The sequence below is a fragment of the Mesocricetus auratus genome, unplaced genomic scaffold (genome assembly GCF_017639785.1).
Source record: "Mesocricetus auratus isolate SY011 unplaced genomic scaffold, BCM_Maur_2.0 Super-Scaffold_100011, whole genome shotgun sequence".
In the NCBI taxonomy this organism is placed as follows: Eukaryota; Metazoa; Chordata; class Mammalia; order Rodentia; family Cricetidae; genus Mesocricetus; species Mesocricetus auratus.
Window position 1 is genome coordinate 35,757,972 of NW_024429195.1, and position 14,906 is coordinate 35,772,877.

A 14,906-nucleotide genomic window follows, 5' to 3' on the forward strand; every position below is an offset into this window, starting at 1 on the left:
TTCATAAATGGGAAGGATCCTGGGAGGATTTACTCAAACCCATCTCCTTTTCTGAGGAGACCCCTGGGAAGAAACAAACAGCAGCTATAAATGATTTCTACCCCAAATGCTGTGGGGGTCTCTCTAGCTGTCTTCAGTGATGAGCATCTTCTGAGATGGTAGGAGGAGGTTGTAAAGGGAATAAGTGCCTTTGCGGGCAGGGCACAGAGACTCTTCTGTGCCCTTCTTGATTTGTGGAACAATTTACCCGGTCATACAAGAAATGTGTTGCAATGGTGGTGGAAGGGACACTCTCACCAGTGCCTCTCTCTTCATTAAGGTCATCCAGCATCATAAAGAACAATAGCGGAGGGATAACTGTGATTAGAACCTGTAGTGCAGACGGGGAGGCTGGAGCAAAGCCTGCTGGGAAATGCCAATAGCTGCTGGTCAGGTTCCTGGCGTCTGTTTTCTTTGAGTCCATTGCAACAACTTCCTCTGAGAGTACTCTGATGATGCTAGAAACCACGAATTCATTTCCTTCATCACGTAGAGAGGGAATGAACTACATTTAGGATGCACTCCCTAAGTCAGGGGCATATAAAGCAAAATTTCCTTATCATACTCAGTTTTTACAGTGCTGAGGATCAAATAGAATTTCATGCATGTTGGGCAATTAGATCACATCCCCTGCACTTATTTTTTGCTTTGGAAAAGCAGGTGTATTATAGATGTATAGGTAGATCTACTTGGAGGGGAGGGGCTTCAATGGTTACCATTTTCCCTTGAAAGAAAACATTCCTTCAACAGCCAGGACAGATCCAGCATCTGTTTGAATATTTCCTATATGGGGAGCTCCTAGCCTGACTAGTGGATTTGGGGCCAGGCAACTTTTTTAGTGAAAGGTTTAGACGGTGAGTATCACAGGTCTTGCAGGCCCAGCCAGGGCTTCGGTTGTAGCTGTTCAGCTCTGCTCTTGTGGTGTGAAAGCAAACCGCTATGGAATGCAAATATAACATATAGATTGTGGTATAATGTGCTGCAGCTTATGTTGTCACGTTGTGGGGTTTAGAATCACCACAGATAATCAATCTTTGTGTTAGCCTATAATGTAGCAGTTTTTAGATTAGGTTAATTGAAGAAGATCCATTGGGAGAGATACCGTTCCACGGGATGGGATCTGCCTCTCTTTATGCTAGTAAAATCCTTCCTATCCTTTGTCATACATGGCTTAGCTTTAACTGATTATCTACAACATGGCTTAGCTTTGACTTATTATCTACGACTTACTTTGTATCTAAATTATTCACAACGTTCAAATTTTCCACTGTGCATTGTTTTGTTCTAAAGACTATCTGAGTGATTGTCTGTCTTATTAACTTAGCAATTAGTCACTTGTCAGTCACTAATTGAATCTTTGAGCAGGTGCCTGGGAGTCAGACAAAGATAGTCTTTGTTTACTAAGAGTTAGTGGTCTTGTAGTAGATGATAAGATGTAAGTGGAGGAAAGAGATGTGGTGGGAAGGAATATTTGGAAGGACCTGCAGGAGCATACAGGGCTTTGCTCAGGGGACAGACTGGGGAGGACGGGGAAGCTCCTGTAAGCATGGTTCACTTGACCCGGTTTTAACATTTGTTCTCCATGTTAATTACTTTTTTAAAGCAAAACTTTTTTTAAATGCAACTTAAGATTCTTTGAGAATTTCATACAATATATTTTGATATGCTTGAACTGTAACACAATTCCTGACAAGCAATTTAAATGAGGAGGGATTCCTTTTGGTTCACACTTTGAGGGAATATGTAGTCTATCTTGTCAGGGAATAAAAATAAATGATAGCAGAAGTATGAGGTGGTGGCCACACGTGTCCACCATGAGGATAGAGAGGGGACAGTGGGAGACAGATAGACAGGCAGGCAGGCAGGCAGGCAGGCAGATAGATAGATAGACAGACAGACAGGTAGGTAGATAGATAGACAGGTAGGTAGATAGATATATACAAAAAGAGGTAGAGAGACAGGGAGAGAGACAGAGAGACAGATACACATACACACAGAGAGAGAGGGAGGTAAGGAGAGGGAGAGAAAGAGAGAGGGGGAAGGAGGAAGTGGAAGAGGGAGAGAGAGGGAGAGAGAGGGAGGGAGAGGGAGGGAGAGGGAGGGAGACGGAGGGAGAGGGAGGGAGGGAGAGAGAGAGAGAAAAAGAGAGAAAGAGAGAGAGAGAGGGAGGGAGAGAGAGAGAGGGAGAGAGAGAGAGGAAAGCCAACAATTAGCACACTGACTCCTCCTTTTTATTCACTTCAGGACCAGTGTCCACAGGACAGTACCGCCACTGGCATGGTGACTGTGTCCTCCACAGTTAGATCTCTTTGAAAACATTCTTCCTGACATGCCCAGAAAGGAGCATCTGAAGTGATCCCCAATCTAGTCAGGCAGACAATCAACAGTGATTTCTGGAAACTTTATGTGAAAATCAGACCCACATGATTATTACCTATCAGATTCTCATCCAAATGGGCAGTGAATTTTGGAAACTTTGTGAAAAGGTGTGTAACTTTTTGGTGTGATAGACATTGAAACTGGGTGAGTGCATGTAAGCCAGAATGCCAAAGGTGGCAACGCTAACGTGGTTAGCATTCATTGTCAACATGACAGGGTCTTGACTCTGGAAATCACCTGGCTTGGAACATGCCTCTGGAGGAGGCTCATCTTGGTTATGTTTATCGAGGCGATGTGATTTGCCCACTATGGGCGGCATCATTCTCTGGTCAGGGTCTTAGACTGTATACATGGGGAGAAGGAGCTGAGCAGCATCCTGCATTCGTCGCTGTCTCTTCTTGATTGTGTGTGTGATGTAGGGACATTTTTCATTATGTGTCCCTGCTTCAGGGACTGTATCCCTATCTTCTTTGCTAAGATTTGCTTACCTTGGCGCAGCTCTAGTTTTCCAGGGAATCACGTATGTAGCACAATGACACAGAGAAGCACATGCATGACACAGAGTCCTACTTCAGGCCACAGCAGTTAATAGTCGGCTAGAGCCCACAGGCTCATGTGTCTCCATGCATATTATCCTGGAGACACTCATAATGTATTGTGTATTGGCGGTTAAAGGGGTCCTCATCAGTTTTATAGATGCTCCCTTAAACAGAGGATAGCAGATTGAATTAGAAGCAACAAAGTCCCCACTAAGGAAAAAGGAACATTCTGTTGTAGTTTGGATGTCTTAGAGAAGGGAAATAATAGAAATTTCCCCAAAGTTTATTGACATACAAACTATGTATGGTTAGAATGCACTAGGAAAATAATGATTTGAAACAATCCAGGCAAAACTTACTTTGTGCAATTTCTTAGCTCCCAGGCTGGGAACTTAGAGTAATATACGTAACTCACATCTGAGTTTATTTATTACAACCAGCAAACGTTAGGCTTTTGGCTTTAACCCTTGTTAATATTCTGGGAGCTAACTGTGCAGACCACCTCACCCTTCTAGGTTAATGAAGTGCCTAACAGGCCACTGTAAGAAAATGGCTGCCTGATTGAATTATGATAAACAAGCAACAACCAACCCCCAACAAAGCAAGTGAGAAAGGTCAGGAGTTCCAGCAGCTTTAATTGTCTTCCTGAGAGTTTACAGCAGCATTACCCTTCTGGTGTTTCCTGGTGATGGATTGCAAGAAGAATCAGAGAAGGCACAACATGAATTTGCTCCCGGGACAATGATTGTAATCAAAATGGGAAGTGGTACCAATGTAAGCTGTTCTCCTTGCCGTTTAAAGATTATAAATCCGTTATTCATCTGTTATGATCCAGGGGCCTACTCGTGATTTTTTATGGTTCTTCACATGCTTAGAATTTTAAGAGCTGTAATGTTGAAGGGGATACAGCTGTTCTTTTGATTTTCATGTTAAAATCCCTGCTCGGAGCATTACACCCTGGGGTCTGCCTCAGCCCAACTGTAGTCTGAGCCGGCTGCCAAAGCCTCTGATATGATGAACTTGACCATCTTGGTCTGTTCTCCTCTAGTTATTAAAACACAGTACCTGGGGCTGGGGTTTGCCTCAGAGCATTTAGCTCAAATTCTTGGAGCCCTAGATTCCATTCTTAGTACTGGTCCTTCATACTGTATCAACCTAGCCTGGTGGCTCATACCTATAGTTCTAGCATTTGAGCACTGAAGGAGTAAGGGCCAGAAGTTCAAGAGCATTCTTGACTACCATTGAGTTCAAGGCCTTGCTGGGCTGTGTAAGACTGTCTCAAAAAGCGAATACTCCATCTAGGGCAGAAGGAAAAGGGCACAAGCCATTGCCAAGGGTTTTAAAATAATACAAGTTTCCCATTGATCACTATTCAGCTTGAAGAGGAAGTGGGCACTGTGTGTTTGTGGACAGAATATCTGGATTTTTACCTTTAGTGTGCCTCTTTCTAGAACTATGACCTTCCTTCCATGAGCTTTTATTTTCTTAGTAGTTAAATAGTGGCCATTCTTTTGTATTGTCTGCACAGGGCAGTGTCACATAGGTTTTCAAATGATAGAATTGAATTTGACAGCTAGATGAAAAATCTGGCATGACAAGGTAGTAATAGTGACTTGTGGTCATGGTGATTTTCTTTTTTTCCCTGCTTCATGTGTGTGTGATGTGCATATATGCATATTTACGTGTGTTTGGGTAAATGTGTGCTGTGTGACACTGTTGCTGGGGAGGTGTGCACAGCCATCTATGCTTCCCAGATAGGGAAACATGACAGATCAAAGTAGGTACTACCAAAATGCTGATGACATGATGAACCAGTGAGTTTTACTGAGGTTGTTTTCAGGACTGTGGGTGAGGGGTTACTGACCGAAGCAGAAATGATGCAAAGACAGCTGCATCACTAAAGCCCAATCCCGTATGTGGTACAGCTCAGGAAGCTATACGCTTGGATCACAGGGCACAGCCTGTAGGTAGCTCAACAGGGTGGAGGGTGTCCTTTCCAGGTAGATCGTTTGGCATGAGCCTTTTCTAGGCGTTTCATGTTGTCTGCTTGGCTGGTCTGAGGGTCTTTAGGTGGCTTAGCTTGTCTGAGAGTGACTCTCAACAATCTTTACTGAAGGGACACTAGGTAGCTTGAACATGGCAAACATGGTTCTGGCAGGCCTTGCCCTTTCCCATTCCCTCCTCCTTGCTAAAAACACTTAGATTACCTTCCTAAAGCTGGCCACCAAGGTCTATTCCCTTATTTGGCTACTTTCTACCCCTGAGGCTGACTACCAAGGTCCAGCTATCAAAGCATTGAAGTCCAGATAACTGTGATTTGGCTTCCCTAATTAACCTGTCCATTCAAAGTTAAACACTTCATTCTAACATGGGGTTTCATCTTTTACCTTTGTAAGCTGCCATTTGCCTATGGGCCATGTCTGTTTCCTCTCTATCCAGAGGCAGTCTGTTGTCCCCCTGGGACCAATATCCCTTCCCTGTCTTCCTTGTCCTCTTCCCCTTCTCTCTCAACCTTTATTCCCAGTCTTTGTCTCATATTCCCTGCCCTTTTTCCCTCTGGGGCAAATAAACCTGCTTTGTGCTGAGAACCTGATCTGGGGTTCTCGTGTTGAATGCCAGTCCTTTTATGTACTGTTTATGGACTCTTTGAGAGGGAGGGACCTAGTGAATATGATCAGTTTCAGGAACTTCCTGAAGCTATTTTGAGTTGTGCACTTTCTGTCTTAATGAGCTGTCTCACAGGACACAATATTATCAGGGTCTATTGTTTCACGTCCCTTTCACAGCTCTTTCTTAAGAAGTCTCCCTTCAAGATGGAAGGTTTTAATCTCAGAGGAAGATGCCATACAAAAACATGTATGGAGATGTGAGTGTTCATGTGTTCCCATGCTTATGGAAGCCAGAAGTTGATGTCAGGGGTCTTTCTTGATTGCTCTTTATCTTATTCACCAAGGCAGGGTCCTTGAACTGAACCTAGACATTTCTGAAATGGCTGGCCTTACTAGCCAGCTTGATTCAGGTGTCTCTGTTTTATAATCACTAGAACTATAGGTGGGCTCACCCAGTATTTATATGGTTTTGGAGCATCTGAACTCCCATTTTCATGCTTGAATGCCAAGAGCTTTGTCCCCTTAGTGATCTCTATCTCCTCAGCTTTTATGGATTCCCTCCCTCCCTCCCTCCCTTCGTCCCTCCCTCCTTCCCTCCCTCTCTACCTCTTTTCTTCCATTTTATATATCAATTTATATTTATTTTATTTGTGTGTGTGTGTGTGTGTGTGTGTGTAGGCACACCCATGTTACAACATTCAGGTGGAGGTCAGAGGGCAATTGTTGGGACTCATTCCCTCCTGCTACTTTGTGGCATCTGCGGGTGGACCTCAGGTTATACTGGGCCAGTTCATGGTGACAGCTTCTGTTTGTGAAACACTCTTAACAGTGACTCTTAACCTAATGGTTCTTTGAGAGGCCCAGTTCCTCTAGCACACTTGGATATATATTACCAGGGTTACTTACAAGTGTATGGGTGACACTATATGGTCTTGAGTGTAAGGGAAGTTATTTTGTAGTTTGTATCTTGGCGATCTGTGCTCCAGAGTGCTCACTGTACTCTGGAATCTTCTCTGCTATGTGTTGTGTTCTCAAATGTGCTTTTCTGCTCTTTCCTCTTCCTTCTCTCCCCCTTTCCTTCTCTCCTCCATTTTCACATTGAAATTTATAGTAATGATCAAAATAAATATTTGTGTCCCTAAATATTTACAATGGAGCTTATTATCTCCCCATTTCTATAATTCAAATTGTTTGTTTCCACCACTGTAGCCATATTTAGGAAGTAATGTCTGAACTTGACTGCCCACATACACATTTTTCAAAGTCCCTCCCTTCTCTTTTTCTTGAGAAACTCATTTTCTTTAGGAGGGACTAACTGTCAAGTGTCTTTGTAGTTCTCAGGTGATGTCACTCTCTCCAAGGACCTAATACTCTTAATCATTGTGTCCGATTATGTGTACTCACAATTTTGTAACTATTTCAGTTTTGCATTTTCTAATTTATAATGTCTATACATTATCATTCTGTTTTTATGTAATACCATTTTAGTAGCAATGCTTGTTGTGTGGAAGGAAGATGACTGACACAAACTTGGATGGTTTTTAGGAATCTCTTATACCCCTTTTATTGCGTTTTGATATGGCTGAATTTATTAGTAAAGGGAGGAGAGTTGGAATTGTAGCATGTTGTAACTTCTACCATTATTCGATAAAAATGTATTTTGACTAAAAATTTTAGAGAAATTTTCCGATTTTCTTTTTCTAAAAAAAAATATATATTTTTAACAAATAGAATAATCTTGGGCTCAGTTCAGAATTGGGATTTTATGGTCATTCTTTCAACCCATTCACACTTGTGACAGTGCCACATGAATAATATGGTCTGGCATTATGATTTGTGCCTTGCCAACGGAATGAGTGACCTACAGAGGAGCAATGTGCCTGCAGCTTCATTTCTGGACAGTGTCAAACATCTACTTTTTCCTCCCTTCCCTTTCTCCCCAGTTTTTTTCTTGTCTATAAATAATTTTGGAAAGCTCATTTTATTGTAGAAAATGTGGAGAGCCCTTGAGGATTTAAAAGAAAAATTTCTTTGCTCTTTGAAATTCTATATCATAGCTGAGAAAAATATCTAGGGCTCTAGTGTAGCTGTGTGTGAAGCTCGTGCCTAGCATGCATGTGACCCTGGGTTCAACCTGTGGTTCCATAAACAGCTTCCCTAGATTCTGGGCATACAACTCATTCTTGTAGATCATAGAACTATGCTATTTGTTCAGAGGGAGAAAAGCCTGGGTGTGGGGGAGATGAGAAATGAGTAGATTAAGGTTTGAAAGCATAAGTGACATTTTGGGCTGGGGTATTAAAGAGTAGAGGACGTATAGCATCCTGAAGAGATGGTCAAATGTGGTATCCAGCATCACTGAAATGTAGGCTGCTTGGAGCAGAGCTTCTCAAGTGATGGGGCAGGAAGTTAGGGAGGGTTGGGACGTGTCTTCCTGGAGTACTAGCCTTTACTGCAGAAAGAGAGCACCGCCATTGTGAAAGCAGTATGCTGACCAGTTAGGAAAGATTCCTCTTGGCCCAGAGGGGAGGGAGCAAGGATAGAAGTGAAGAAAGAGTGGGAGAAGGAACTTGTTAGAACAGGTGATTGCGATTCCAGCTGCACACGTGAAACTTGAGCCTCTGGTGGATGCTCTTAGGAGCTGGGCATTTGGAGGCAATTAGGTCCTGAGGTGGAGTCTTAATGATGGGGTTAGTATCCTTCAAGGAAGACCCACAGCGAGCTTGCTTCCTGCTCCTGTTCTCCAGGTGAGGACAGAAAAGAAAGCTTCCATCTGAAGCCAGGAACTCCGCTCTTACAAGGCTCTGGATCTGCCTGCACCTTTGTTGTGGACTGTCTACCCTTTAGAACTGTAAGAAACACATCTGTTTCGCATAGTAGCTCAGTGGAAACAGAACATTGAGAATAACAGAAACTCATAGATGATGTAGAAAGCCCGAACTAAGGTAATGGTAGTGAGTATTCAAGGAATAGAGTGGGAACACTTGAGATAAAAAAGGTTATTTCTTTGAAATATATAAGGAAGAAGTCGTTTCTTTTTAAAAAGTTCTCCTTAGAATTCTTGTAAAACACAAACATATTTAATTTAAATTTATTTCTTAATTTTTACTTTTCTGTTTTTGAGATAGGGTTTTTTTCTTAATGAAATTTGAAATATTTTATTTCATCTTTCTGATTCTAATCAAAATGATCTTGGTGAAGAGAAACAAGCATTTATTTATTTTTTAGCTGATTGCCAGTGACCCCATTTGGTCTATTTTCAAGAAATAATGATTGTGTACAGTGTTCAAAAAACTTGGAAGAACAGGGATTTGATCAGTGTGGCTCTTAGACAGCAGGCTCATAGAAGTGGATTAAGCACATTGCCATTCTCTTGGTAGCTGTGGTCCCCAGGACCAGAAACACTGGGGAAAGAGAGGTTGATGGAACTGGATTTACCCAGCATGCTTTCTGAGGGTATTTGCCCCATTGCTTCCCGGGAGATAAGAGAACAGGCACACTTTCTTCCTCCCTCCTTTTCTTCTTGTTTGGGTTTTCTTGTCTAGAACTAAGTTACAATAGTTCATTCCTTTACCCTGTTATTTCCTAAATTCATCTCTAAGACATTCCTGCTCTTTTGTATTCTACCTATTTTAATATCAATGGGGAAATATTGTTTCAGACACCTATGGTGAGATTTGCTCCAACTTTAATTAGGTGCAACTAACTAAAGAAAATTGTATTCATGGAATGTAGCAAAATGTTTTAGTAAGTATACATATATACTGAGATGATTGAAGCAATCAAGGTAATTCACATAATCAACAACTTACATGACTTTTTCTCTTATTGTGGTGACAGTGTAGACATACAATACAACACTATTAACTGTGTTGCATATTAGGTTTCTAGGGCAATCCCCACCCAATGAAGCTTTATATCTTATGACCACCATGGCCACACTTTTCCATCTCCTAGATATTGGTAACCACAATTCTAACTTGTTTCTAGGGGCATGATGTTTTTAGAATAGGTTACACATAGAAGAGAGATCACAAAGCTCACACCTTTTTGCATCTGGTTTAGTTTCCATGTAGGGTGCCCTCAATGTTTATCCATTCTATAGCAATGCAAAGATTTCCTTGTCTGTAGAGGCCCTTTTTGCCCTATTTTTTTTAAAATTTAAATTAGAAACAAGCTTGTTTTACATGTCAATCCCAGTTCTCTCTCCCTCCCCTCCTCTCCTGCCCCCACTAGCCACCTATCCCATCTGCTTTCTGCTCCCCAGGGAGAGTGAGGCCTTCCATGGGGTATCTTCAAGGCCTGTCATATCATTTGGAGAAGGGCCTAGGCCCTCCCCCATGTGTCTAGGCTAAGAGAGAGCGTTCTCTATGTGGAATGGGCTCTCAAAGTCCATTCTTATGCTAGGCATAAATACTGATTTACTACCAGAGGCCCCATAGATTGCTGAGGCCTCCTCACTGACACCCACATTCAGGTAGTCTGGATCAGTCCTATGCTGGTCTCCCAGCTATCTGTCTGGGGTCCATGAGCTCCCCCTTGTTCAGGTCAGCTGTTTCTATGGGTTTCACCAGCATGGTCTTGACTCCTTTGCTCATCACTCCTCCCTCTCTGCAACTGGATTCCAGGTGCTCAGTTCAGTGTTTAGCTGTGGGCGTCTGCCTCTGCTTCCATCAGCCACTGGATGAAGGTACTAGGATGGCATATAAGGTAGTCATAAATCTCAGGGAAGGGCATTTAAGGTAGCCTTCCCACTATTGCTTAGATTGTTAGTTGGGGTCATCCTTGTAGATCTCTGGACATTTCCCTAGTGACAGATTTCTCTTTAAACCTATAATGGCTCTCTCTATTATGATACCTCTTATTTTGATCTCCTGTATTCTTATCCTGAATCAACTTTCCTGCTCCCTCATGTTCTCCTCTCTCCTCTTCTTCTCCCCTTCTCTTTCTCCTAGCTCCCTCTCCCCTCCCCCATGCTCTCAATGCTCAGGAGATCTTGTGCCTTTCCCCTTCTCCAGGGGACCATGTATGTCTCTCTTAGGGTCCTCCTTGTTTCCTACCTTCTCTGGTGGTGTGGATTGTAGACTGGTAATCCTTTGCTCTATGTCTAAAATCCATATATGAATGAGTACATACCATGTTTTTCTTTTTGTGACTGGATAACCTAGCTAAGATAGTTTCTTCTAGTTCCATCCATTTGCTTGTGAATTTCAAGAATCCATTGTTTTTTCTGTTGAGTAGTACTCCATGTGTAAATGTATGACATTTTCCCTATCCATTCTTCAGTTGAGGGGCATCTAGGTTGCTTTCAGATTCTGGCTATTAGAAATACTGCTGCTCTGAACATGGTTGAACATATGTCCTTGTTGTATGAATGTGCATCTTTTGGGAATTGTGGAATTTTTGGATCTTGTGGTAGACTGATTCCCATTTTCTTGAGGAATCTTCATACTGATTTCCAAAGTGGCTGTACAAGTTTGCACTCCCACTAGCAGTGGAGGAGTGTTTCCTTCTCTCCACATCCTCTCCAGCATAAACTGATGTTGGTGTTTTTGATTTTAGCCATTCTGACAGGAGCAAGATGGCATCTCAGAGTTCCTTTGATTTTCATTTCCCTGATGACTAAGGTTGTTGAGCACCTTCTTAAGTGTCTTCCAGCCATTTTAGATCCCTCTATTGAGAATATCTATTTAGTTCTGTCCCCCACTTTTTAATTGGATTATTTGGGCTTTTGGTGACTAGCTTCTTGAGTTCTTTGTATATTTTGGAGATCAGCCCTCTGTCAGATGTGGGGTTGGTGAATATCTTTCCCCATTCTGTGGGCTGCCATTTTGTCTTGTTGACTGTGTCCTTTGCCTTACAGAAGCTTCTAAGTCTTAGGAGGTCCCATTTATTAATTGTTGATCTCAGTGTCTGTGCTATTGGGGTTATGTTCAGGAATTTGTCTCTTGTACCAATTTGTTCAAGGGTACTTCCCACTTTCTCTTCTAAGAGGTTCAGTGTGTCTAGATTTATATTGAGGTCTTTGATCCATTTGGGCTTAAGTTTTGTGCATGGCTATAGACATGGATCTGTCTGCAGTCTTCTATATGCCAGCATCCAGTTATGCCAGCATCATTTGTTGAAGATGCTTTCTTTTTTCCATTGTATAGTTTTAGCTTTTTGTCAATAATCAGGTATTTGTAGGTATGTGGGTTAATATTAGGGTTTTCAATTCGATTCCATTGGTCTACCTATCTATTTTTGTGCCAATACTAAGCTTTTTTCAGGACTATGGCTCTATAATAGAGCTTGAAGTCAGGGATGGTGATGCTTCTGGAGGTTCCTTTATTGAGTAGGGTTGTTTTTAGCTATCCTGGGTCATTTGTTTTTCCATATAAAGTTGAGAATTATTTTTTCAAGCTCTGTGAAGAATTGTGCTGGTATTTTGATGGGGATTGCATTGAATCTGTAGATTGCTTTTGGCAGGATTGCCATTTTTACTATTTTGATCCTACTTATCCAAGAGCATGGGAGATCTTTCCATTTTCTCGTGTCTTCTTTAATTTCTTTCTTTAAAGACTCAAAGTTCTTGCTATACAGGCCTTTCACTTGTTTGGTTAGTGTTACCCCAAGATATTTTTTGTGGCAATTGTAAAGGGTGATGCTTCTCTTATTTCTTTCTCAGCCCTTTTTTCGTCTGTATAATGTAGTGTTACTGATTTTTTTTGAGTTAACCTTGTATCCTGCCACTTTGCTGAAGGTGTTTATCAGCTGTAGGAGTTCCTGTGTAGTTTTTTGGGTCACTTATGTAAACTATCATATCATCTGCAAATAGTGAAAGTTTGACTTCTTCCATGCCAATTCTTATCCCCTTGGTCTCCTTTTTTGTCTTATTGCTTTAGGTAGAACTTCAAGTGCAATATTGACTAGACATGGAGAGAGTGAACAACTTTGTCTTGTTCCTGATTTTAGAGGAATTGCCTTGAATTTCTCTCCATTAGTTTGATGTTGGCCGTTCATTTACTGTATATTGCTTTTTATTATGCTTAGTTATGTTCCTGTTATCCCTGATCTCTTCAGGACCTTTATCATGAAGGGGTATTGGATTTTCTCAAAGACTTTTTCAGCATCTAGTGAGATGATCGTGTGGTTTTTCTTTTGCAGTTTGTTTATATGGTTGATTACATTGATAGGTTTTCATATGTTGAACCATCCTTGCATCCCTGGGATGAAGCCTTTTTGATCATGGTGGATGATCTCTCTGATGTGTTCTTGGATTTGATTTGCTAGTATTTTCTTGAGTATTTTTTGCGTCAATGCTTATGAGGGATATTGGTGTATAGTTCTGTGTCTTAGCTGTGTCTTTGTGTGGCTTGGGTAATTGCAACCTTGACATGACTCTTCTGTTTCTATTGTGTGACACGGTTTGAGCAGTACTGGTATTAGCTCTTCTTTGCATTTCTGGTAGAATTCTACACTGAAACCATCTGGTCATGGACTGTTTCTGGCTGGGAGACTTTTGATGAGTGCTTCTATTTCTTTAGGGTTATTCCAATTTTTTTTAATCTGTTGAGGTTTGCTATGTTGCCGAGTATGTGATCAATTTTAGAGACAGATTTATGTTGCGCTGAGAAGAATGTATATTCTTTTGTGTTTGGATGGAATGTTCTATAGACCCCTGTTAAACCCAATTGGGTCATAACTTCTGTTAGTTCATTTGTTTCTTTGTTAACTTTCTGTCTGGTGGTCCTATCTAGTGGTGAGAGTGGGGTGTTAAAGTCTCCCACTAAAACTGTGTGAGGTCTTATGTATGATTTGAGCTTTAGTAATGTTTCTTTTATGAATGTGGGTGCCTTTGTATTTGGGGCATAGATGTTCAGAATTGAGACTTCTTCCTGATGAATTTTCCCTGTGATGAATATGAAATGTCCTTCATTATCTCTTTTGATTGATTTTAGTTTGAAGTCTAATTTGTTAGCTATTAGGATAGCTATACCAGCTTGTTTCTTGGGTCCATTTTATTGGAAAATCTTATCCCAACTCTTTACTCTGAGGTAGTATCTGTCTTTGAAGTTGAGGCGTGTTTCTTGTATGCAACAGAAGGATGGATTCTTTCTTCGTATCCATTCTGTTATCTTGTTTCTTTTAATAGGTGAGTTAAGACCATTATTATTGAAGGTAATTAAGGACCATTGAGTGTTAATTCTTGTTTGTTTTGGATTACTTGATGGTAGTGGTATTGTGTAGGGATTTACCCTGCTTTTTCTTTTAGCTTTTGGTAAAGTGACATCTATTGCTTCTGTTTTTGTGAGTGTAGTTAACTTCCTTATGCTGGAGTTTTCCTTCCAGTACTTTCTGTAAGGCTGGATTAGTGGATATGTATTGTTTAAATCTGGTTTTGTCGTGCAATATCGTGTTTTCTCCATCTACAGTGATTGAAATCTTTCCTGGGTATAGTAGACTGGGCTGTCATCCGTGGTCTCTTAGTGTTTGTAGAATATCTATCCAGGGCCTTCTGGCTTTCAGAGTTTCCATGGAGAAGTCAGTTGTAATTATAATAGGTTTGCCTTTATATGTTACTTGGCCTTTTTCCCTAGCTGCTCTTAATATTATTTCTTTATTCTGTATGTTTGGGGTCTTAATTATTATGTTTTGAGGGGACTTTTTTGTGGTCTACTGTATTTGGTGTTCTATAGGCTTCTTGTACTTTCATTGGCATGTCCTTCTTTAGGTTGGGAAAGTTTTTTTTCTTTTAGTATTGTTTTATTACTTTAATTTTTAAATAGCTTGCTTTACATGTCAATCTCAGTTCCCTCTCCCTCCTCTCCTCCCACACTCCTTCCACCATGCCCCCCAGCCTCCCAGCCTATCCACACTTCCTTCCACAGAGGGGATATCCAGAGTCTGTTATTTTGCTCAGGGCAGGGTCCAGGCACTCCCCTAAGAGTCCAGGCTGAGAGGTCATCCCTCTTTGTGTTATGGACACACAAAGTCCATTCATATGCCAGGGATAAATACTCATCTACTGCTCACGGCCCCATAGATTGCCCAGGCCTCCTCACTGACTCTCACATTCAGGGGTTCTGGATCAGTCCCATGCTGGCCTGCCAGCTGTCGGTCTGGAGTCCAAGAGCTCCCCCTTGTTCAGATCAGCTGTGTCTGCTGGTTTCGCCTGCCCATTCTTTGCCAATTTGCTCATCGCTCCTCTCTCTCTGTCACTGGGCTCCGTGGGTTCAGTTCAGTGTTTAATTGTGGGTGTTTGCCTCTGCTTCCATTAGTCACTGGATGAAGTTTCTAGGATGGCATATAAGTTAGATGTCAAGTTCATTATCAGGAACGGGCATTTAAGGTGGCTCTT

At 41.5% G+C, this 14,906-nt stretch overlaps 1 long non-coding RNA gene across 1 annotated transcript in view; it reads left to right on the forward strand.

Moving 5' to 3' along the window:
* Nucleotides 1–8,314: 8,314 nt before the first annotated feature.
* Nucleotides 8,315–14,906, forward strand: part of LOC110340827 — a 62,228-nt gene continuing 55,636 nt past the window's right edge. Inside the window, exon 1 of the long non-coding RNA XR_002382662.2 lies at nt 8,315–8,417. This is a non-coding gene — a long non-coding RNA (uncharacterized LOC110340827). The remainder of the gene's footprint in view (nt 8,418–14,906) is intronic.